This window comes from Halyomorpha halys, unplaced genomic scaffold (assembly GCF_000696795.3).
Source record: "Halyomorpha halys isolate HHAL.00 unplaced genomic scaffold, Hhal_1.1 Scaffold176.1, whole genome shotgun sequence".
In the NCBI taxonomy this organism is placed as follows: Eukaryota; Metazoa; Arthropoda; class Insecta; order Hemiptera; family Pentatomidae; genus Halyomorpha; species Halyomorpha halys.
This window is the reverse complement of record NW_027106234.1, coordinates 671,446-696,660: the sequence shown is the minus strand read 5'-3', so window position 1 is coordinate 696,660 and position 25,215 is coordinate 671,446. Positions and strand designations below refer to the sequence as shown.

At 30.5% G+C, this 25,215-nt stretch overlaps 1 protein-coding gene across 1 annotated transcript in view; it reads right to left on the bottom strand.

Annotated features, from left to right (window-relative positions):
• LOC106679082 (semaphorin-1A) overlaps positions 1-25,215 on the bottom strand; it is a gene marked incomplete in the record, with an annotated part of 426,223 nt that overhangs the window by 308,565 nt on the left and 92,443 nt on the right. The window contains 1 exon segment of the mRNA XM_067044604.1: positions 17,950-17,985.

Here is a 25,215-nt window from a genome sequence, read left to right as displayed (position 1 = left end):
GATGAACATTTTATTATATGACGAAATTATATTTATTAGGCCAATTAAATTTAATTAAAAATAATTTATTTAGATTGATGATTTAATTTAAGGGTACAATTTTTTGAGTTTTTAATAATAGTCATAACATCAGCTACTTTAATTTTAGTGAATTAGTATTTTATTGGCAATTTATTTTTATTTCATTTCAGCCGGTCAAGTGAGGTTCAATAAATTGTATATTGAATCAAATCCTATATATTCATATTAGTACAATTATATCTTAATAGTGTTACGAAATAATTTAACTAAAGTCACTATTTATTGATGATGTTAACAATGTTTAATAATGATGAATTTTTATGTTTGACATGCTATAAAATCCAAAATAAAGATATATACATAATTCATTGACAACTCTTTTATTTTAAAGGACTACTTCGCATAGATTTCCTCATATAAACAATCTAATTTAAGATTTAAGAATCATGAAAACTCCTAACACAGCCATTCTTTTTATTCGGTAGACAACGGTTGAAAGGGAGTTCTTTGGAAAGCTACTGCCTCAGAAAAACAAGGGTGACTTAGTTAAATGATGTTTCTTTCACTACAGCTTTGTGGCGACGGACAAACTTTTTTGTTGAAAAGATTCCTTTTTTTTTTTTTTTTTTTTTCGTCCGGGTCCGTATCAAAAGTTCACTGTCGCGTAGAAAGAAGAAAAGGTCCTCACAGCCACCTGTGTGAAATTCCTATTGACTTTGACACCTCAAAGAATCGTTTAATCTAACCTAATCCAATTTATATACGTGGCTTTGTGTATTTGTGTGTGTAAAAGTACATCTTTATAATGATACGAAATAGACTGTACTCAGTCAGGAGTGATTAAAATATCATTTACACGTGATTTGTGAGATAGATTTTTTACCTCAGAAAAATATAAAATAAAATATTCTTAAACTTCCAACACATTGCAAAAGACTGATCTACATGACTGTAATATGGCCAATCTGGACATATGGAGTTGAGCTTTGGGGCTACACTAAACCTTCAAATTCCTCTCGTATCCAATTCTGACAATCCAAAATCCTTCGTAAAATCCTCAATACTCCTTATTTCGTCACTAATAAAACCCTCCATGAAGACCTAAATGTTCCTTATGTAACCGATCTAACCCGAACCCGATATCATTCCTTCCATTAAGAACTCCTTAACCACCCAAACCCACTAGTTTCTACCCTTGCTTCCTCTTCCATTCCTGGCAATCCTCCGAGGCGCCTGAAAAGAAGATGGCCTCGTGACATTATATTGTAAAATGTTTTTAGAGTTCTACTAATTATTTAATTTTTAAATACTAAATTTTTAAAGATTGATTATTGATGATATTGGAATTTTTTCCTTTTATACAATCTGGATTAACTGACTTCTCCACTTAACCGGCATTGTCTCGGTGCCGACAATAACAAATAAGTTCCACTGCAGTTGATAGTTGAATGGAACCCATTTCGGGGTCACAATCAACTGGTTCCGTCTCTGACTACAATAGGGGTATTCATGATGTAGTGTTAAATGTAAAATGTTTTACCATGTTAAATGTTATAAGTATAGGATTGTGAGCAGCACTATTTAAAACTATGTAGAGGAGCACCTAGCGGATTTTTTGAGCAACTTGTTTTATAACCTTGGCAACTGAGTGCCTTGCTGTTCTTTTGACTTGTGAGGAAGATAATCAAGATGAGCTAATTGACAACTGTCTTTAAATTATTATTATTATTGTTAACTATAGCTTTATTAGTCATAAAAACATACAAAACAATACAACACAAACTAACGAGCAAGTAACCTAACACAACAAACAAAACTGTTACGAGCTCAACTGGTCTGTCACGTGACATCATTCTCCATTCAACAGACCTAGTTACAGACTCTCAATCATGTTAAATGTTACATCGTTTTAGCATGGTAAAATAAGGAAATATTTCACCATTTAACATGTAAAACCCCTAATATTAGCTTCCCATTTCTTACAAGGAATCATCAATCATGGAAGCGTTTTAGGAGCGTTTGATGTTCATACCAGTATCAGATGTCGCGACAAAGCATGAAAATGAGATGAATATGAAGAAATAAGAACTGGAGGAGTTAACATTTTTTTTTTTTTCCGCAGTTCGAAAAGTCAAAGGCGTAGTTCCTCCATTTATCCGAGATACGGTAAGTGAATCCATTCTAAGCTCGGGTCGGAATTAGAATAACATTCCACGGATCGCTTCCGTTGCCAATGGACAACGGATTTCCAATGGTATTCCAGTCAGTGAGGGATTATCCACGGTGTGCAGGAGGATGCGTGAAAATCCAGGCTGTAAACTACTGTACTAGTACCGTAACCTTCATCGTTTAGAAACAACTTGATTCTACCCGTTAGTTCTTGATTGCTAACAGGTTTTTTTAATTAGTAATCAGAGTAATTCTATTATACCAAAAGATTACTCCGATGAAATTCTGCAGGCTGGAATATTTTATATCATTGAAAGATAAGATTAAACAACTTTAATCATATTTAAATGTGAAGAATAGATTTTATAAATTGTATGCAATATTTTGAGAAATGTTAATAAATACAATATGTAAAGAACGAAGTTTATTGTATTTATCGACTACTTATTGTATTAATTGAACTTCTTTATATTGACGAAATCTATGCACAAAGGAAAAACATGAAATTAGACCGAGGCTGATATCAGACAAATGTATCATGTATTTTAATATTGATAATCATTGTAATCAATACATCATGTCCAAGGGCGTAGGCAGAGGGGGGTAGAGGGGAACAGACCATGGCCATGGCCAACATCCTACCACAACAGCCGTAGGGAGGAAGTTGCTCTAACCCGCTTGAGAATAGGTCATACTCTCCTCACGCACACTCACCTGATAAGAAAACTGCCACCTCCAACGTGCAAATATTGTCAGTCCATTCTCACGATTGGACATATTTTTGAAGAATGTACTCACTATTTGCCAACAATAAACAGGATAAGACTGACCCCAAATTTATCAGAAGCTCTCACAGATGAGGAAGCTAAAATTACATTAGTGTTTGAATTTTTAAAAAGGATATCGCCTTCTTTATAAATTATAACTCCTCTTCGATTTTTGTTTGATTTTTTTTTTTATCATTTTTTTTTACTTTTATCATGCCATAGGCGTTGGTGACCAGAAGGTTTTACGCCTTTAAGCAACAATCAACAACAGCAACAACTGATTTGGTGGAATTGGGTTTGGAGGGGCATCACTGGAAGGATGTATGGAGAGAGCGTTTGGTGGTATCGGCCTTGAACCTTCGGGTTCGTTAAGCCTTCATCATTATTATTATAAAACTAATATACCAAAATAATATAATGCTAATATACCAAAATAATATAAAACTAATATACCAAGGAAGTAGAGATCTACATAGCACATATAAAGTATAGTATGATTAAAGTATACTTGTAAAAAAAACGATCAACTTACAACTATATGATATACTTTATATCGTTATGTTAAGATCTGATACTTGTGTAGTATTAAAGTGGTTACTATATAACCGAAACTTAGAATGTTTACCCAACACATACCTGGATGAATGGCGTTTTGGGTCATTAATGACTTGCCTTTTAAAACGGGTGAAGGGGCTTCAAGAAACAATAGTTTTTACCACCCATCAGAGCTCTTCCTATTTTACGGTCTATATATTTCTTTAAAAAAAAAGAAAAAGAAACAAACAAACAAAAGGGGAAGAATATAAACCAACAAAAAAAAAATCTCAAGTTGTATTATCAAGGCGATTTCCCGAGTCTGCCCGCGAAACAGCAGCCTTAAAATCCCTTTTTTAACATTTAATCGTTTTACCGATACCGGGAGCAATTACCAAAATCTAAATTGTAGGGATCCTCACAATTAACAATAATTGGTAATATAATATTTTCGAATAGAAAACTTCATAGGACTAATCAAATTTCAATAATAAACTAGTAATTGCTCTCCTAATTAAAATTAAGTGATTGCGTCTACCGTTGTGGTGTAACGGTTTTGCAAGTAACTAATACGAAGATAATCATTAGGGATGGTTACATTTACCAACTAACTACATAACTACTACATGGTACATTTACCAAGCTTCGATTTGAGTGCTGATAGACATATGTACGCCTTACAGTTCCAGTTATAAATAAATAAAATATTGATTTTCTATTATTTGGAGAAAAAAAATTTGATTGATGAAAAACTTTATCGTAGGGACTATCAAAAATACGGATATATAATGGCATTTAAATAGAAGCTGAATAAATGTAGCGTAAAATAATTTCTAATGATCATCTTCGTAGAAGTGGCTCAAATATTAGCCAAAATAAATTCTAAAAATATTTATTTGTCGTAATTTAGAAAAAAAATGTTGCTTTTTGAAAACTGTATATCGGCAACAATTTAGTGTAAAAAGCTCATTGGGGCTTGCTAAATTTTAGCAGATTTAGACTACTTTAAACAAGTTTTATTAAATAATTTTTAATTAATTAATTAACTTTTTAACAATTTTGTTAACTATCAAAAATACGGATGTATATTGGCATTTAAATAGATTTATACTACTTTAAACAAGTTTTATTAATTACCTTTTAATAATTAATTTACATATTAATTAACTTTTTAACAAGTTTTATTAACTATCAAAAATACGGATGTATATTGGCATTTAAATAGATTTATACTACTTTAAACAAGTCTTATTAATTAACATTTTAAAATTAATTAATTAACTTATTAATTAACTTTTTAACAATTTTGTTAACTATCAAAAATACGGATGTATATTGGCATTTAAATAGATTTGTACTACTTTAAACAAGTTTTATTAATTAACATTTTTTTAAATTAATTAATTAACTTTTTAACCAGTTTTATTAATTATCAAAAATACGGATATATACTGGCATTTAAATAGAAGCTGAATAAATGTAGCGTAAAATAATTTCTAATGATCATCTTCCTAGAAGTGTCTCAGATATTAGCCAAAATAAATTCTAAAAATATTTAATTGTCGTAATTTAGAAAAAAAAATGTTGCTTTTTGAAAACTGTATATCGGCAACGTTTCAATATAAAAAAGCTCTTTATGGCGGATTTATACTACTTTATACCAGTTTTATTAATTTATATATATTTTTATTATCTTGAGACTATTTGGATAATTAATTGATCACTGAAAATTATAAGCCCTCCAGTTTTTCAGGCAACATTTTACCAGTTTTTAAAACAAACAGCATAATCTTTTTTATGGAATTTTCTAAAAATTTTCAGCATAACGTTGTTTTACGGCTAAAAAAAAAAAAGTATCTTCTTAACCGAAGAAGTAACCAATTGCTGCATTCATAATAACTAAACTATTGTTTAAGGATAATTATTACTATATTAAAATTTTAAAAAATATTATGTTAAATACTTCACAATAAATTTATACTAACTACGTAATGTTTCTTTTTTATGAAACTGCGTTCTTAAAAAGCAGGTAAGTGTATCAGATATTTTTTTCTAAAATATTATTTTAGAGTATTTTTCGAAACGTAGAAGTAAACAAAACCGTTTTATGAGAACCAAGAAACAATAAATAATAAAGTGTTTTAGTCCGTAGACCTTTGGTAGCATATTAATAAAAAATAAAAGAAAGAAGGGATATTTTATAAATTTATTGTTTATTTCAAGGCAAGCCACAGGTACACGCCCCGACCACGAGCGCATATCAAGGACTTGCCTACCTACCCAGGCCTTATAAATTCAAGTAACATTTCTTTTCTTTGTCTGGAAGATGTTTATTTATTTTATTCGATGAACAGTATCACACATTATTTAAAAATTAGCATGGGATGTCATAAGGGATTGTAATTGATGAGACCTAATTAATGAAATAATATCTTTTTTTACTAGTATAATTTTGTAATAATCCAAGTTTCAGGATTAACGATCAATAAAGGTATCATAATAATAGAAGAAAACTATTGTTAACCACGTTTCGCATCACTTTGCGGAGAATTGACAGAACATTAAAAATAAAAAATAAAAAATTCAAAAAAATTGTTTTGTTTATTAGATATATAAAATAAATAGTAATAATAATTTAGGGAAGTATATATTTTAGTGGACTAAACACTAGGTGAAATAAGGTAAAACAGATAGTAAATAAGGCAAAGGTGAGGTATAGAAGAGAATAAAAGAGAAATATTAAAAAAATGAATAAAAATAAAAGATAAATATGGGGTAAGTACCTGCCAGATTGAAACAAAAATGACAACTGGGGAGGTTGGGAACAGAAAGTCAGGTAACAACTTAAATTTCTTAAACTTCTTCGTCAGGGCTTAATGAAAAAACAAGATACAAACATTTTAAGAATTAACAGAACATTAAAAATCAAAAAACATTTCAAAACAATCTTTTTGTGTATAAATATAAAAGAAATAATAATTTAAGAAATTCACATATAAGTGGACTAAAAACTAGTTACTAATAAATATAACCAGGTGTGAAATAATTCCGAATACAGATCAAGACTAATAAATTGTAGAAAAATACTGGTTAGAACTAGTTATAAATATGGTAAAAAAAAGTAAAACAGATAAGTGAAGTATATAGGAAAAAGGTGAGGTATAGTGTTATATAAAAGGGCAATATTAAGAAAATTGATAAAGATGAATAATACACATAGTAATTATCTGTCTGATTGTAACAAAACGGACAACTAAGAGAAAAGAGGAAACATTAGGTATAAAAGTGTCTCCCACCTAAGGAAGGGTAAGATATTTTTATAATATATTGTAAAAATTTATTTGTTATTTTTGTTAATTTTCCTAATATTTCTCTTCAATTTTATTCTGTTTTACCTTATTTTGCGTAGTTTTGAGTCCTCCTATATGAATTATTCTTTTAATTATTATTATTATTTCTTTTATATATTTTATAAACAAAACAATTGTTTTGAATTTTTTTTTATTTTTAATGCTCGGTCAGTCTTAAAATGTTGGTATCTTGTTTTTTTCAAAGTGGGGCGAAACGTTGCTTAACAATATATAGTTTTCTTCTACTATTTTGATACCTACATTGCCCACTACCCACCACCTTTCATACAAAATAGTAATACACAAAAAAAACCTTTATTTATGAATTTACAATAAAATTATTATTCCACATGAATATTTACCAGAAATAATAAGGGATGTAGAAAATAATAACAGTTGAGTTACAGGCCTACCTTCTACGCCATAACCCCTGATGAAGACCTGAAATTCAGGTCGAAACGTCGGAATAAAATAAATAAATATGGTTTTGTTTATTTATGTTGTTCTTTGCTGTCATATGGGGTATAGCTGCTAGTCTTGGAGCATGTTTATTCTTACAGATACATTTTGAGTACTGTCCAGTTTTAGATGATTGGTCAAACACTTTGAACACTAAGGTGAATCATAAGTGAACTGATGTTCAATAACTGATTTAAATATTCATATGTAGAATCAATTTATTTTGAGAAGGTTAATTTGCATTTTTATTTTTCATTGAAATATTGGAATATTTAAAATAAAATATTTTTGATTTTAAAATTTTAATTGAAATTCTAACTTCTTGAAATTAAATTCGAATCTGGGATAAGAAACTACTTTTTTAATCGCATAAGAAGTTATATAAAAAAAGTTTTCATTCATCTCACTTAAAACCTAAATCAAAATGAAACCAACTAACAAAAAAGTTATATTCAGTAGTAAATAATGTGCCTCCTACACAATAAAAATAAATAATAATTAAAAATATAAAAACATAGCATTTGTATTGTAGAAGTCCTTATTATACAAACCCACCTATTTCTAACCAGGCTTCCTCTTCAATTCCAAGTTGCCTCCTAGGCGTCTGAAAAGAAGATTGCCTCGAGACCTTCTAATCTAGATATGTCATTGGAGACCTATTCATAGATTCTTCACAAATCTATATCATGTCATAACATTCATCAGTTTTATCATAAAAGCACAGTATTAAATATAAATAATTTTTACCGTAGTAAACGTTAATAATTTTTAAGTAAAAATTAATTTTAACAGGGAGTGAAACAGACAAGAAGCCAATTAACACCTGTTACTAGAAATCCACCATTGTCTTCCTGTGATAGACACAATCTCCCAAGTGAAGTTGAATCTGCATACAATACCACTCTATGTTACAAAATTACAACAAGCTATAAGTGAGTTTATCAACCAATGATCAACAACGCAACGGAAGATTAAAAACTTAATAAAAAACACAAAAGGCGTGTAAACGGTTATCTACATATACATGTACATATCTTCAATGAATAATACATCAGATAAACATGTAAATGGAAGAATATATCAGGGTACATCTTGTCAGAATTAAAAATATTCATTTTTTTTTCCAGTTGTAAGCTGGACAACAAAAATATTAAGGGAAATATTCAATAAAAGTGAATGAAATTTGTCAATATCTTTTTTTTTTTTTTTTTTTGGCGTATTTATATGTTTTTTGGCGAAAAAGATAAATTATTTTATATGAAAGTAGAACTTATCCTGTTTATAATGAAGTATTATATGTATAATTTATTACAGTGATTCGTTATAAAAAAACAAACAATGTAAGTACCACTGAACAAAATCTTTTTTGTATAAGTTTAGAATTATTGGTCGAATTCCAGCAGGTCTCGTGGCCATCTTCTCTTCAGCGCCTCGGAGTATTGTCAGGAATGGAAAAGAAAGCAAGAATAGAAACAAGTAGATTTGGGTGGTTAGGGAGTTTATAATGGAAGGAGTGATACCTGGTTCGGGCTAGATCGGTTACATATGGAACATTAAGGTCTTTATGGATGGTTTTATTAGTGACAAAATAAGGAGGATTGAGGATTTTATGAAGTATTTTGAATTGTAAGGATTGGATACGAGAGGAATGCGAAGGTTTAGTGGAGCCCCAAAGCTCAACCCCGCAACTCCAGATTGGCCTTATTACAGTCATATAGATCAATCTTTTGTAATGAATTGGAAGTTAAGACCGTTTGTCCAGTAAGTGCTATAATAGTCGAAATCGACATACAGCTTCCTGTCTTTTCAGTCTTGTGTGAGGATTCCAGGTTAGTCATTTGTCCAGATGTAATCCAAGGTAGCGGATCTGTTCGACTGGGGTAAGATCAACTTTGTTAAAAGAGACTGTATTGCAATCGGTATATTTACGACGAAGAGTAAAGGTGATTAGTTGGGATTTTTTTTAATCCTCCAATAACTACTATAAAAAAATTAAATACGTTAAATATTTTATATTTAACAAGAATTAGTCTTTTTTTTCTATAGATCATTTAAATAGAAGGTACTAAATATAACGAAAAACAGAACATCCGCCCAGAGCTAAAACAATTGACAAACAATAAAAAGTAACAGACAACACGGATGTTAAGAAAATATTACTTGTGTTAACTTGTACAAATTCTTAGAAAGAAGAAGTAATAGTTAATATCCAAGAAATTAGTTTGTCGAGCAATATATTCATTTAGGACAATCCATCTTATTTAAAAATATAAAAGATGAAATAAATCAATAGCTTAAGAAATACTGCTGTATGAAACACATTTTTAAAAGTCAGCCTTCAGGATTAAAGGCAAAGGTATTGGAAACATGTGTTAAAGAACAATTTAAGATGAAAGTTGTAAGTTTAACAAAAGATGTACAACTGAAATGGAAATGGGCCGGATATGTAGCCTGACTAGACACGAGAAGATCCAAAATTGCAACAGAGTAAATAGCACGAGAACACACGAGAAGGGAAGGAATAGTTCAAAGAGTAGGAGACTGTTGGGCTACTGTGGCTAGGAATACCTAGGGACCTATGGACTTAAGCAATAAAGAATTTGTAGTCAATTGTCATTTAAGGCCAAGTCATCAAAGCATAGAAAATATTTTATTTAATTATAGGCAAATTATTATTTTATTTCAAATTAATCTAAAAAATTTTAATCAATGAATTATCAAATTTTGTAAATTGTTTATAAACCAAACTCATACCTCCTATGGCTTTTAGTTCTCTAAAGTATGTAAATAAAGCTATAATTATTATAAGCTTATACAGCATAAAATTAAAAATCATTCTAAAAGAAATCTTATTTTAATATAAGCCTGTACATGTCACAACAAACTTCATGATAGACAGTTAATGCTCTAGTATAAGAGCCCAAGAGCAGAAAAAAGGCAGTTGTTTCACCCCGTTGATTACTTTAATGAAATCTATGTATAGTTACAAATAAAAAGTGATGAGTCTGCCAAGTATAGATAGGGGGAATAAAAAATGGTGACAGTTTCAAAATGTTAAAAATAATTAATGTTTCATTCGGGGCTTTATATCTTTAAAACTACCTACAACAATAAAAAATGTAAGAGAACATCATTTAAAGTAGAGTAAATCTGCTAAAATGTAAGTCCTAATAGAGCTATTTACGTTCAATAGTTCTCGAGATATAGCTTCTTAAAAAGCAACATTTCATCAAATTGTTGTACAGAACGTACTGTAAGATCAGTAGTTAGTGAATTTATTTTGAAAAATCTATATCTCAAAAACCATTTGACGTACAGATGTCTCTTAGCACTCAAATTAAAGCTAGTTTAATGGGCTATAATGTAGTTTGTCACATTTATCGTCGTAGGAGTAGTAGTTTTCATGATATTTTCTAAAATAAATTGATTTATAGTTGTTCGGACAAATTTTCATTTGCCAAATTTATATTCATATGCGAATATCATAAAAGCTACAACCACTATGAAGATAAGTTTAATAGACTACTTTATTTTAAGTTAAATTTCCTTCATTTTGAGTGTAGGCAGACATATGTGTGTCTTATGGGTCAAGAGATATATTTTTTTCTAAAATCCAACATTTCATACGAACAACTAGAAATTAACATTTTGTGAGTTTATTTTGTCAAATATCATAAAAACTACAACACCTACACAGATAAACGTTATTAACTATTTTATAGTAAATTCAACTAGCTTTAATTTAAGTGCTGACAGACATGTGTATGTCCTATGGTGCCTGAAATAAAATTTTTCATGAATCAAACTTATTGTCGGAACTATAAATCAATATATTTAAGCAAATATTATGAAAACTACTATTCCTACGAAGGTAAAGGCCATAAAATATATTTAATTTGAGTGCTAATAGACGTCTGTACGTCATATAGATCCTGAGATATAGATTTCTTAAAATAAATTAACTAACTACTGATATTTCAGTTCTTTTTTATGAAATGTTGCTTTTTAAAACCCTATTTCTCGAAAACTATTGGACATAAATAGCTCTGTTAAGGCTAGTATTTCAGCAAATTTACACTTCATTAAATAATTCTCTTTTTAAATTTTCTAGTGTTGTTGGTAGTTTTTATGATACAGAGCTTCGAATGAAAAATTAATGTTTTTTAACGTTTTGAAATAGCTGCCATTTTTTATTCCCCCTACCTATACTTGGTAGACTCATCAATTTGGGCTGGTAATTATACATCGTTTTCATTAAAGTAATCCAAAATTTGGGTGAAATAACTGCCTTTTTTTCTTCCCGGCTATTATACTACTCGTTTTATAATGCGGAACCAACTGGGCCAAGAAGAGCAACACAGTGATCCGAACAATCCGTAAAGCTTACACGAATACATAATTTTCTCAAGAAATATAGAAAAGAGTATAATATAATAATATTATATTTTGTAATTTAAATATTCTGCATAATTATAAGCTTTGCAGACAATTTAAAATTCATGATGATTAGCATCATTGAAGTAAAATTTTTTTTAAACCAAATTAGGATATAAGCTGGGGACGTAAGTTTTGAGATATAATAGTAAGTTCCTTGGTAAAAAACAAACTTTACAGAATATTCCATTATTTTGATTTATTTCATCTTAGCATCTGGAAAATATCTTTAACATTAGTCCATATATATGGATTTAGAAATAAACTGCTCTTACCCAGAGCAACCAGTAACGAGGAACTAGAAGCGATACTTGGAGTACCTGCTCTGTTGGTTTTCTGCATATCATGTAAGATGCATGGACCCGTTAGATTGTGGTGAGATTGAGGCAGACCATTGGACTAGTGGTTGGGGTTATTCCTGAGATAATGCAAGGTCTTGTATTCGAGCTGCATCCGGTAACCGGTCTAGCGATCTTGAGATAACCGGGACGATGGAACTGGTGTAATGACGACGTTTCATTTGGACACACAACCTGCTTCATCAAGAGTCCTTCCATTCCCGACGTTTGGGACATTCAAATTCATATCTTCATTGATATGAATAGTCCATTAGAGCGTAACTTGATCATCAATGAGACATTAATCATGGTTATATTTGTAAAATTGTATTTAATTTTTTTTTTTTTGATGCTGATTAATAGTGTCAGCGTGATATATTTTGATGATGGCTCACAATAAATAGTTTAATTAGTTAGTTATTTTGATTGCAATCGGACCATCTCCCTTTTATATTACAGATGAATGTTTTGTGGGCTGGATTTTATGCATTCGGCTCTTTTAGTAATGAAAGAAGGGTCCATTTTCCACATCTGTGACTTGAGATATTCAAAAACGAATTCAAAAAGATTCAAAAACTTTTTTAACATGAAATGATTTTTTTTGTTTCGGAATCTTAGTTTTTCAACAAGATAACCCTTTTAAAAATGAACTTCCTCGAACTATTTACCCTCTAAAAAATTAAAGACTTGATTAGAACAAAATTCCAACTTCATATATACTCTTTTCACTTTCTTGAGACTGGTTATTGTTTAAATAAAATAAGTTTATTACGACAATTTTTGTCTTATACAAGTATAATAGTGTAAATGGGATGTAATTAAAATTTTTAAAGTTAATGTGAAGAATTTAAAAAATAGGGTAATTTTGAATGAAATTATTGACTTCCATAGAATAGCCTGCAAAAAGTTATACTTGAGGTTGACCGAAACGTAGGACTTAAGAATAAACATAGATTGTTTTGAGAATTGAATAAAACTTATTTTATTTAAGCAATAAAAGTCTAATTTAATGCTTTGAAAACGATAGGTAGAAGCCGTTTTAATAACACTGGATAGGGATAACTGAAATATATCTACGATGCTCGGTGCCTAAAGAATGTTATTGTGGGCAGCAATAGTTTGGAGGACGTTTGATTGAACGAGGCGAAATGGCTGTCCGCTTAATACGTGCCGTAATTGCCCTATCCGGTCAAAACTGTAGTCAGCGACAGAGCCCCTTGTCAACGTACAGGTTAGAGTCAAGAACCTGAAGCGTCAATTTCGTAAAGCGTACCTCAGCGCATCGTTGAGGAATCTATGATATTGAGATGAGATCGCACGCGCTAACGTGATCTTACTAATCAAATCAGTGCAGTGGAAGCGGCTTTAGTTAAGTGTGATTCGATTAGGGGAGATTGCCGTTGGCTTGCATTGTCACCAATTGCTCTATTAGAGGACGAGTACCGGGGAATAGGTCGCCGCCTAATCAGAGAAAAGTATTTTTTTTTGTAATATAATGGGGTGTATAAAAAAAAAAAAATGACCATTTTATGATTTCATGATAATTTTATTATTTTATGATAAATCGATATTTCAAAGGACTGTATCCCTTTACAGTATCCTCTATGCTTATTTAATCCACTCGACTTCTTCAAAAAAAGCCTCAGTTTAGTTATTTCTATCAAAGAAGAAACATGACAGTGTTCTACGAAATTCGCATAATTTTAAGGCATTACTGGAAAAACAATTTCTCAGCCACAAGAGCAACTCGTAAAATTATTAAATATGAAGGGGAAGGTGTCCTTGACCAGCGCACGGCGCGGCGTTGGTTCGAAAAATTTAGCAGTAGAGATACGACATTGGAAAGGAAGAATGACATTGGGCTACCATTAATGGATATAGATGAGGTTCTGCAGGAACCTGTTGAGTCAAATCCGACCACAAGTACTCTCGAACTTGCCCAGGGATCGTGGTGTGTCCAAAGATACTGTAAGTCGCTATCTACTTTCCATGGGGAAGGTGAAAAATAGCAGTAGATGGTCCCTCACGAACTTACTCCTCAGCAATCAACCACTTCCTTTCAAGTCAAAGAAAAGTTTAAAGAAATTCATGGCTTCGAACTCCTGCCTCATACACCATATAGTCCAGACCATCGGATTACTACTTGTTTCGATCCATTGTCCATTTCCTTTGAGGGAAAAAATTAGAAAATTTTAATTTTGAAATTGCCGTCCAAGAGTTCTTTGACAGCTATCCCAAAGAATGGTATCGGCGAGGGATCGAACAATTGGCTAGCAGATGGCTAATGACGGTAGAGTATTAATTGTATTTTGTGTCAAATAAATAATAATACAAATATTTGGTTTAAAAAGGATTATTTTTTTATACACCCTAATATAACAATAGGCCGCCAATAATTAATAAAGATAAGTGAATAAATTTTTATTCCTTTCAGATTTCGAAATGATTGGTTGTGTGTGAGTTCAAATGAGACTGGCTGAGCAACAATAACTTACAAGTGTACCTAGCACTCATGAGTTATTCATAAATTATTTTTAAACCCCTAGAAAATAGTAGGAACTGGGGAAATTAAGTCTCAACAATGCAGCAGGTGATTTTCAGCCCTCAATTGCTGAACAATAATTACATTTATACATATCTTTTTTTTCTTTCTAATTTAAAGAATATAATCCGAATTAGATAATGGTAAGAGATTTTGGAACTACATTGGTTCTACGTCACACATTAATCCGGTCATTTAAGGTAAATGTGTAAATGACTTTTGCTTCTCCAAATATACAAGGCATTTTCAAGAGGGAAAAAACTAAATGTGGAACATACTGTTAAAAAACAATTTTTCTCAGTCTTTATTATAAAAAAAAAAAAAGTTGCGTCAAAACAATTCTCCTTAAATTCCATATTTTACTTTTAAAAAATATTTATGAGATTCTTTATTTGATTAACGACATCACAGTCGAAAAAATATGTACTTAAGGTACACTTTTGACATAACCAACTAATACTAAGATGAATTTCCGAACCAATACGAAATGAAAATAAAAAAAAAACACATTGTAAATGGTTTTAAATAAATAATGGACAGTACCTATTATGATGTTAGAGCGAAACAATTTTAAGAGTTTTTTTTTATTATTATTTTTTTATTTTTATTTTTTTTCTTCTTCTTTTTTTATATATATATTTTTTATTTTATATTATTATTATTTTAGAATGTATGAGATCACTCATCACTATTACCTATTGCCCACAACTGTGTGCCAGATTGTAATATCTATCAATAAATAAATCTATCAATTTATATCGAAAAAAAAAAAAGAGCGAAACATTCATGTTTTCGGACGTGTGCATGGTTCCCACTTATGAAGAGGAAACACTTATCTTACAAACGAGTTAGGTTACAGTAAGAAGCGAAAACTTCTCGTCACTGTATTTGGTAGTAGTTAGCAGAATTTAAGAACACAGAAAACTTGACTTCAGATCCAACCGGTGTTATTTTCAAATCACTTTAACGTTTGCCCTGTTTGCTCATTTACCCCAATTCACCCCACTTCTCCAATCCACACCATATAGACAAACTAGCCTTAAAAATTTATAAAATGCTATATAGTAAAGATATTACCTTTTCATTGAAGGACTAAAGTAAATGATAAAATAATGAGACTGGTCTAACAACAATAGCACAAACGGATGAAGAAATTATAAGAGATAGACACTGAACTTTTCGACGAATCAGTTTCTTTGTCCTTAGAGCAACACTTTCCCTTTATACTTCCCTCACAGTCTACTTTTCCTCCTTCAGACTCTAATTTCCTGCAGGGCGAAACGGTTTTAATAATATTCGTAAATTTTTTAGGCTGCACAGTAATGATAAAATATTCGAACTGTTTCTTTACAGGGAGAATAATTACGAAAATGATTAACTTTAGCACAGTGAGAAAATAAGACATAATTAGAGGTGAAATGGAACCTTGCTAATTATGCCAATGCCTCGTCCCAGACGCAGTCGAAGTCGAATCCATATTGAATGCTTCTCAACAATCAAAGCCGTGATAGCCAGTATATTACATGTAAAACATGACAGTTGAAGTCTTCGTAGTCGCCAGTTTCTTTATTTTGACATGAAAATTAGTGGAAAACGCGACCTTAATCATCCTTCACTGGCTTTCAATCAAACGTACCTGAGGTCCCGCATTACCCCCATACCTGGGGAAAAGCTAGGCTAGGTAAATGCCATATCTTATGGAGTCTAAATATTGTACATACGATATGTATGTATATGCTACAGATCACTTTTTTAATTTTATTTATTCATCGAATACACTATGAAAATAAACCATTAATCAACATATATGGTGGATTGTAATCTTCTAATATTATAATATAATAATCATTATAAAACATATTCTTACAAGGGTTAAATTTCTCAAAACTTGAGCGTGGAACATAAAATTTATGTACCCTACTAAGAGAACAACTGTTTAGATAATGATCGAAACCTCCATTAACGCATGCAACCTAAGTGATAACACTCAATTCGATTAGCCTTATCAAGCAGATGCGTGGGTACCACGAATTATTTTAAAATACTCTATCAAAAAAAATATCCTGCATTTTAACATCTCAGAAACGGTTATGGACATAAAAAAAAATAAAATTTTGTTGAAAAAATCGAATTTTATCGAGAGGATAGTGGGGTAATGGTATGCACTTTAGCAAAAGGGATTTCTTTTTTTTTTAAACTTTCAGAACTTAGATCAAATAGGGAATCGTCTCATTTTGCCGAACGCTCAATTTTTTACAATTTATTGGTAAAACATTGGATCATTAAAGCCGATCTAGCCAAAACCAGATATAAATTTCATAATAAACTCCTTAACCATATAAACACGTTAGATACTATCCACAAATAAGCTCTCAGCAGTATCAAATCCACTGGATTTAGTATGCACCCGTCCCAGCCTGCGCAGAATTACCCCATAACAACATGACTATATTTTCAATCCAAACCATGACGACTGACGACTGTTTGGAGTATAAACGTTATTGAAGGTAAGTGTCATTAAATGATGGCACTACTTAAATATTTCTCCTACCACAACACTTCTAATTGCTAATTTTATTTAAAAAATAGGTAATACTAAATAATACGCGCAAAACACTTGCTATGGAAAGCTCAACACGTGTCTTGATCTCACTAGGACAGCACAACTAAACCCTCTTTTTTTTAACTTCAATGAAATCTTAAAAAAACTATAATTTAATTTTCAGTTAATAACATTATAAATCTTACTACCAAAATAAACACTTTATCTATCTAAAATAATAAAATTAATTATAAATATGTATACACACAACTAAAACTATTTTTTAATAAATAAGACAATTGAGGATTTTTCTATCAAAAATAATATGTCCACCTCTCTAAATATTTTTTTTTATACTAAAATTTTATTGAAACAATACAATCTACCACACTCAAAAACAATAAGTATTAGGGCTCAATCAAACCATATAAAATATTAAATAAATAAGTAACTAAAATGGATAAAAATAACATAATATATATACATCATAACTATTTATAATAATTTATCAAAAGTTTAAATTTTATTTCGATAAATAATACTACAGCTGAAACTCATTCATTTCATATCAAAATTTTAATTTTCCATTTACACCTATTTTAGTGTTACACACAACGTGCCTTCATATTAAATTTTTAATAATAATTTTCCAAAAGTGGATGTATTGAACTTAGATAGAAAATTCCTCATTTTTTTAAATATCGATAAACAAGAAGTGAAAACAAAATTGATTGATAGTTGAATAATTTTTTTTTACTTTAATACTTATTAAAAATAATTAATTACAATTTACCTAGTGACTTTTTTCCCAACAAGATGTTCAAGCAATCTAAAACAAAAAAAAATTAAATTAAGCATTTTAAATAATCATAATTTAAATTAACCACAAATTATTGGGGTGAATAATCTTACAATTTGATAACTTTATAAAGATGAACAATTTTTTATTTAAATGCCATTGAAAGTAACAAATTCAGTAAAGTTTTTTTTTTTGAGGGGGGGGGTTAAAATATCACTTAACGTCGTTTTCGTATTTACCTATTTAAACATTGATGATATTATGTAATCTGAAATCATGAGGGAAAAACAAAGAAATCCAGTACATTAGAAGTAAAGGTTCAAAGTGTTAAAGAAGGTGGTGTGAGATTAGGACAGCAGAGCATGGCACAAGATTAACCCTAATAAACCACCTGTCAGTTCGGATAAGTAAGCGACCACTAAAGCTTCGTCTTTTTACCCGCTCTCAGGGATCTTCAAAGCCCTAGCTCGGATGAACCCTTTAGATAAGATGTAGCGAAATAAAAAAAGCAGAAATTTGCTTTTTGTCATATTATAATTTTTGTATTTTACTAAATTAAGCCTTCTCAACATTCTAGATCACGTATAAAACACAAATTAATCATCAATAAGCAGCGATTCAGGTAGTAAGCTATAGAAAATAAACATGTAAAAAAAAAATCAAAATCAAAAGTCGTTATTTAAAGAGCTCAACAAGTGTAATAATATATATTATATATAGTAATTTAAACATTTTTTTATTGCATAAATATAAAATTTACAATATTTATTACATTGTTTGGGGATACCCCCTAATACAATAGAATTTTCCTGATACTAATTACACTTTACAAACTTCTCTATTTTACATTTTTGGTAAAAATAAACCGAAGGGGGAAAATAAAAAAAAATTAAAAATATTGACACAGTTTACCTTCGCATAGTTTCGTCACGTTAATAACACCATTTATTTGGTAATTCAATATTGGTGATTCAAGCCAAAGCACAATTACAAGAAATACAAGGAATTTGATTGCACGATTTTAATTAAAAACGTGTTTTTACATTCCTTAAACATGATGAAAAGGATCGTTATAAATATGACAAAAAAAAAAAATTAATTCAGAGATATCGTATTACAATTTCATTCAAAAACACTATCATTCCATTATATATTTTTTTCGGAATGAACTTTGTCGGTTCTGGTTCAACAATAACGTGCCTGAGATAGATAACACTATCTCTACACTGTTCTCGCCGACATCGATGATTTTAATTATTAAATGGAATTCCACGAAAAAGTGAATTTTTTTTATTATTTTTATAGATCAAAATATTAGTACTAAAAGTAACTTTACCATTATTATCATTGTTAATTACGAATAACCTTTTATATAATTATGAGATTCATCGAATGAATATCTTTCTCCTGAGATATTTTATTGCAAATACGTTTATGCACCTAACATAATAGACAAATCGCAGTCGGATTCCTTAATCTATATAAATTAATCAAAAGCATCTTTATCCCCATCATCAGGTGATCTTATAACTCATCGCATGAGCTATTTCATAATTGAAATTTTATCAACATTGATAATGATTCATTTTTATCATCTAACAATTATGTCATCAAGGTTGATTAACTTCTAATCATGAAATGGCTCATGCTACTGATGAGATATTAGATAACCTGATGATGGGGGGAAAGATCCTGAAACGTTTTAAAAAAATACTTCCTCGAAGTTAATCAATAAGAAAGTAATCCGACCATTTAAAACATCAAAGTTAGAAATGGAGTTAGAAAAAGCCAAAATGGATTTTGTTGCATTTTAACATAGTTTTCTAACATACCGTAACGATAATTAAAACACTATTTTATCAGAAATTTGAAGATACGCCACTTTGGACCGACAATAAATAACTAACATTTTTGTTCCTCATCAAAAAACACAACCGATTTGATTGCATTACATTTCTGCGCTTTAAAAAAAAAATGGTATCAATACTAATAACTGATTGGATTAATAATATCATTTTCTGAGATAACATTTTATATAAATTTAGTGAATTGGAATATCGTTTACAATCCATAAATTAGTTGGTCCTAATGCGTTTATAGTAGCAGCCAAACACTGGCTTAAATGGATACGTTTGGGCGTCACCCAAGGTCTTAAGTTTGTTTCTTTATTTTTCTTTTCATCTGTTTTCTCTTTATAGGTTTTACTTTTTCTTTTATTTACTTTTTTTTTTAATTGAGAGTCTGTCGGCCAGGTTGTGTTCTCCAGGTAAGGCAAAGTCAGGGACTTTTTTCTCGCAGGTGGCCAAGAGGACGACAACCACCCTCGTCACGTCCCGCCGGGGTGGTCCAGCGATCCACTCCTATATCCGTACCCTGAGTCCTCTTGGCAAAAAGTTGCTTCTTCAGTCATTGCTCAGACATCAAAGGTCGGTCTGACAATCGTTAGAGTTAACTGGAGGAATATGGAGGCGGTAAATAGAGCAAGTACACAATGAGGAGGTTTTCTTGCAAGACGTGAAAATGTAAGCAATGCAAAATAGGTTTGACAAAAGTTCGATTGTATTGAGAGCCACTAGAAAATCGAAACAATGAACGACGTTATTACTGACAACACACTTCCCCTAGAAATAAAATGTTTTAGCCACAAAAAAAAAACAGACTTAGAATATTAAATCATTAACAGTAAACTAATTTTTAAATGATTAAATTAATTTATAATTATTTAGTAACAGAAAATTAGATAAAAATAACGAACCCCTTTGGTAAAAATACAAGGCTGTTCAACCTGAAAATTTATTAAAAAATTTTCTATATAAAGTTTCATAACCACAAATCATAGTCAAATCCCACCTCGATATGGGATTCTTATATAAAAATTAAAACTTGTCAACTAACTAGTAATTAATTAATTATTTTTTTTGTTTTTCTATAAAGTTAAAAAAAAAATTCCTTCCACTTTTCTAGCTGCCATTTCTTTTACAATTATCTCAGTCTCACCTAGTCTTCCCAATCTCTAATAAGAACACATGTATGTTTTTTAGAACCAATCATGTATAGGTTAAGTGGGAGTTTTTAAAAGTACGGTGAAATCTCAAATTTAGTTAGTCACTTTGTGATTTGTGTTGAAATCAATATGTTTCTAGAGCATGTAACTTAAGGGATCATTTGGTGATAAAACATTATTCGTCGGTGGAATCAGTCGATATAATCGAAACTATCGCCAATCCAGCGCAAGGACTATCATTTTTATTATGTACTTAAATAAAAATTGAAACTATTTTACAGTTTCACCTAATGCTCAACATGCACCTATCAGAGTGATCCCAAGTACTGTTACCTACATCAGGACTTATAACTCATACTTATTAAGATAAGTATGAGTTATAAGTAGTCCAAATTTAAAATTATCACGACTAATGGAAATGATCGATTACAAGAAGTTGGACAATCGGGTTCCTTGTCAGCCACAGTTTGGGATCATCTCCTCTGGAACTGCTGCGATGACCGAGCCTGTCTGGTTTGGGCGGCCTCGTCGACACTTGATGAAGGGCAGTTCCGGTTGGAGCGGCCAAGCAGACATAATGCGACAGCTGAGACCCCAGTAATCCTACACCGCACACCTCCGCTTCGAGAACATGACGGCTGTGGAAGTCGTAGACCTAGTTCAGGGACGAAACAGAGGAGTTCGAGGTTATACAAACTATTCGAACAAATACAAGTCAAGGTTCAGGGAAACAAAACAAAACCAGTTCCTTTTTTTTTTTTTTTTTATTGCATTGTTCATTGTGATGTACTCAGAAAGAAAATCCATATTCTTCCAGTGAGTTAGATTGAGGAAAATTATTAGATTTTTTGCATACAATTTATTATTCCGCGTGAAAACTCACTGGAAGAAAGTAATATTTGATCTTTAGTCCATTGATACAAATAATTCAATTAAATAAAATAAGAAGGAAAATTCTTCTTAACATATTCTTCGAAACGATAGTCGATATTAAATGCCACAAGAATGATTCGATTTTTTTTTTGTATATGAAAACTGTACAGTAGATTTTTTTCGGACTAACGAAGTAGCTTAAGCAATATGCACGTTATATATTTTATTTTATTGTTGTGTTATTTTTATATTCACTTAATATTAACGGATACTTTCGAGTAACGGACGAAATTATCTTTTCCATAGTAGTTTCACTGTAATACGTCAACTCATAACACAAACAAATCCCCAAACTTATTTTACTATTTTATTTATTTATTTTTGGACCAACAGAATTTTCATATTGCAGGGATCTTCATTTTTAAAGCAGTTGAGGAAATATCTTCGCCCGGTCACTTTCAGAAATAACGATAATTTTCCTTTAAGCACCACTTTCATACATTACATCATCGCGTTTTCAGAAGACAATCGTAAGGATTGTTGTAAAAAGACGTCTAGGAGGAGAAAACTGTCTGTTAGCCGAGTCAGGCAGCAATTGACGCATACAAATTAGCAATGTTACACTTCTGAATCCTGACAAGCGTGCTAAGTGCTGTATAATTTCTAATATAAGTTGAATGGTTGATTTGACCATAACGGATCGAAATGGTATGAGTAATTTGATTACAGAAAATATGAAACCTCTTACTACTAGATACTGCTTAGTATTTTTTCAAAAATATCGACAAGGCTTCGGCTAGCTCGAAAGAGTAAGTTCATCTTTGAAAAGGTCAATTCGTCTTCCAGTCTCGACCTCAAGAAAACACGGCTGGAAACTAATTCCAGCCGATACAGTTACTCCGGAGCGTACCGCCGCTGCCCCAGATTTGGGCTTTCTCTCTCGGTGTAAGAACAATAGCGGTTGGATAATTTGTCCGATCTGGTGAGCCGTAGCTAGCTGTAAAAATTACGGGATCATGTAAGCCCCGATGCGGTAGCTTCCTCTTACGCTTCAGACCGCTCTGGAATAGGTTCAACGGTCACTGTTATGCCTCTTAGTTGTAATTTGTAGTTAATAACAAAATAATTAAGTAACAATGGTTATCGTCATCTCTTCTTTATATGATTTTTTTTAAAAATAATTTATTGTTATTTACAACTGTATAAAAATATATACAAGTAAATTTGCTGTAGGTGACATAGTGACATGATAAAAACATGTGGAGAATCTACCCATTGATAGAACTCCAATAACATTTCTAGAGGAGATCTAATTATTAGGTAATGAAGGAGAAGTCAGGTTAGAAACAAGTGGGTTTGGGTGGTTGGGAAGTTTATCATGGAAGGGTTGGTATCTGGTTCTGGCCAAATCGGCAACATATGGGACATTGAGGTCCTGATGGATGACTTCATTTGTGACAAAGTAAGGAACATTAAGTTATATTATATTAAATTTGATTTAAAAACAGAAAAATGAATAATTTTCAAATAAAGGAGATATTGAATCCGGAATCATCTTCTAGACTGGACGGATGCCTCTTTCAACAAATGATTAATTTTTTTTTACAATACAAGAAAAACCCAAAAAACGGTCATTTAAAAAAAAAACTCAATTGAAATAGTTGGTTATTTGAATTTTAGGTGAATTATTTTTGGAACGCAGAAAATTGACCAGTTTTTCAAATTAACAACTATTTCAGTTGAAATGTAAGTAAAATGAAGATTTTTGAGTCTATTATTATCATTATTCAACACGAAAGACGTTAATTAAAAGAATACATAAATGTAAATTCATTTCTACATAGATTATTTATTCAATGATTCATATTTCTTGTAAGTTTGATTAACCGAATAAAAACTTTAGTTCATGAATAGATTTTATTCTAATTAATCTGTAACGAAAGAAAACGTTTCAAAGTACATTTACTTTACACATTTCAGGCTCAGATGAGTTCAATACATAAATAATTTAAAAATATATGTAAATGATAGAACAGGAGAAAGCAATTGAAACTATCTGCAATAAGAGACTGTTCTAGACTTGATTTCTTCGGGAGATATTGTTTGGAGCCGATTCGAGAGAAGGTCAACACTCAATAGGGCTATTGTTTAACATCTAATGGAGTCTCGTTGGGATGATGGCAATCACTCAGTATTGGAATTATTTATTATATCAAGAGAGGGGCAGAAATAGGGGCCAACGTAGAAGTTAATATTTGAATATAGATTAAATCAACAACTTAATTGTAGTTGAGCCAGGAATAACAGCTATTAGTAACTAGTTACTCAAACAACCGTGAATAAGTAACATCCGTCATACCTCCACGAAATATAATCTTTCGAAATTACATAATTATTATTATTATTTTATTAACTAATTAAAATACAATATTATGGCAGTATTTATATCATTAATTGTTATTCGTTTGTCCAAATATAGTCCCAGGTATCGGATCTGATCGATTGTGATAAGTGGAATATTATTGCAGGATACTGTAGTGCAGGAGAAAATTAATTTAACACACGATTTTTGCATTAAAAAAAAATTAATTAATTAGGTTGGGGTGAGATGTAAGGCGCTGTGCAACTAAGTACTAAGTACTTCCAGTGCGTGGCATGATTAGTGGTGTTCATCTGGAACTTATGTAATACTTTAATACATAAATATTAGATAAGCATCCCAAATCATGTTGCAAAAAAAAAAAAAATTAAGAGGAGGCGAAAAAAAAAAATGGAAAATATGATTTTTCTAAGTATATTTTTACCTTATAGTACAACTTTTTCTCATAATAATGTATGGATACTGTACATGATTATTTAGTGATTTAAAATAGTAATAATGTCTCTACTTTGACATTTTACGAATTCAGTAGGTAGGATCTACCTCTCAATAAATTGAATAATTATAACCATGATTTCGAAGGAATAATTACTTGAAATGTTAATTCAGTTATATTTATGTAAATAAAACAGTCTGTAAACAGGAAAAATTTGTTAGATTACTTTCTTTTTTTAAAAAAAATCTTTTTTTTTTTTAGGTAATCAAAAAATATATTTTCAGAAAGTAATTAATTATCTGAATTTGTTGAAATTTTTTCAAAGTTAAATAAACATATTAAGAAATGTATTAATTACTTAAAAACAGTAATATTAATATACTTTTTTAAAAAACTACGTTGAATGCATTAAATTATAAATACTTTTTTTTTTTTTAAATCAGCAATTTTTTTAAGACAGATCTAAATATATTTACTAAATATATATATACATATTTTTATTACTCCCAAAAAAAAAAAAATGGAAAAAAAACGTTTCTTGTAGAGATATACCTCTTCTCAAGTCCT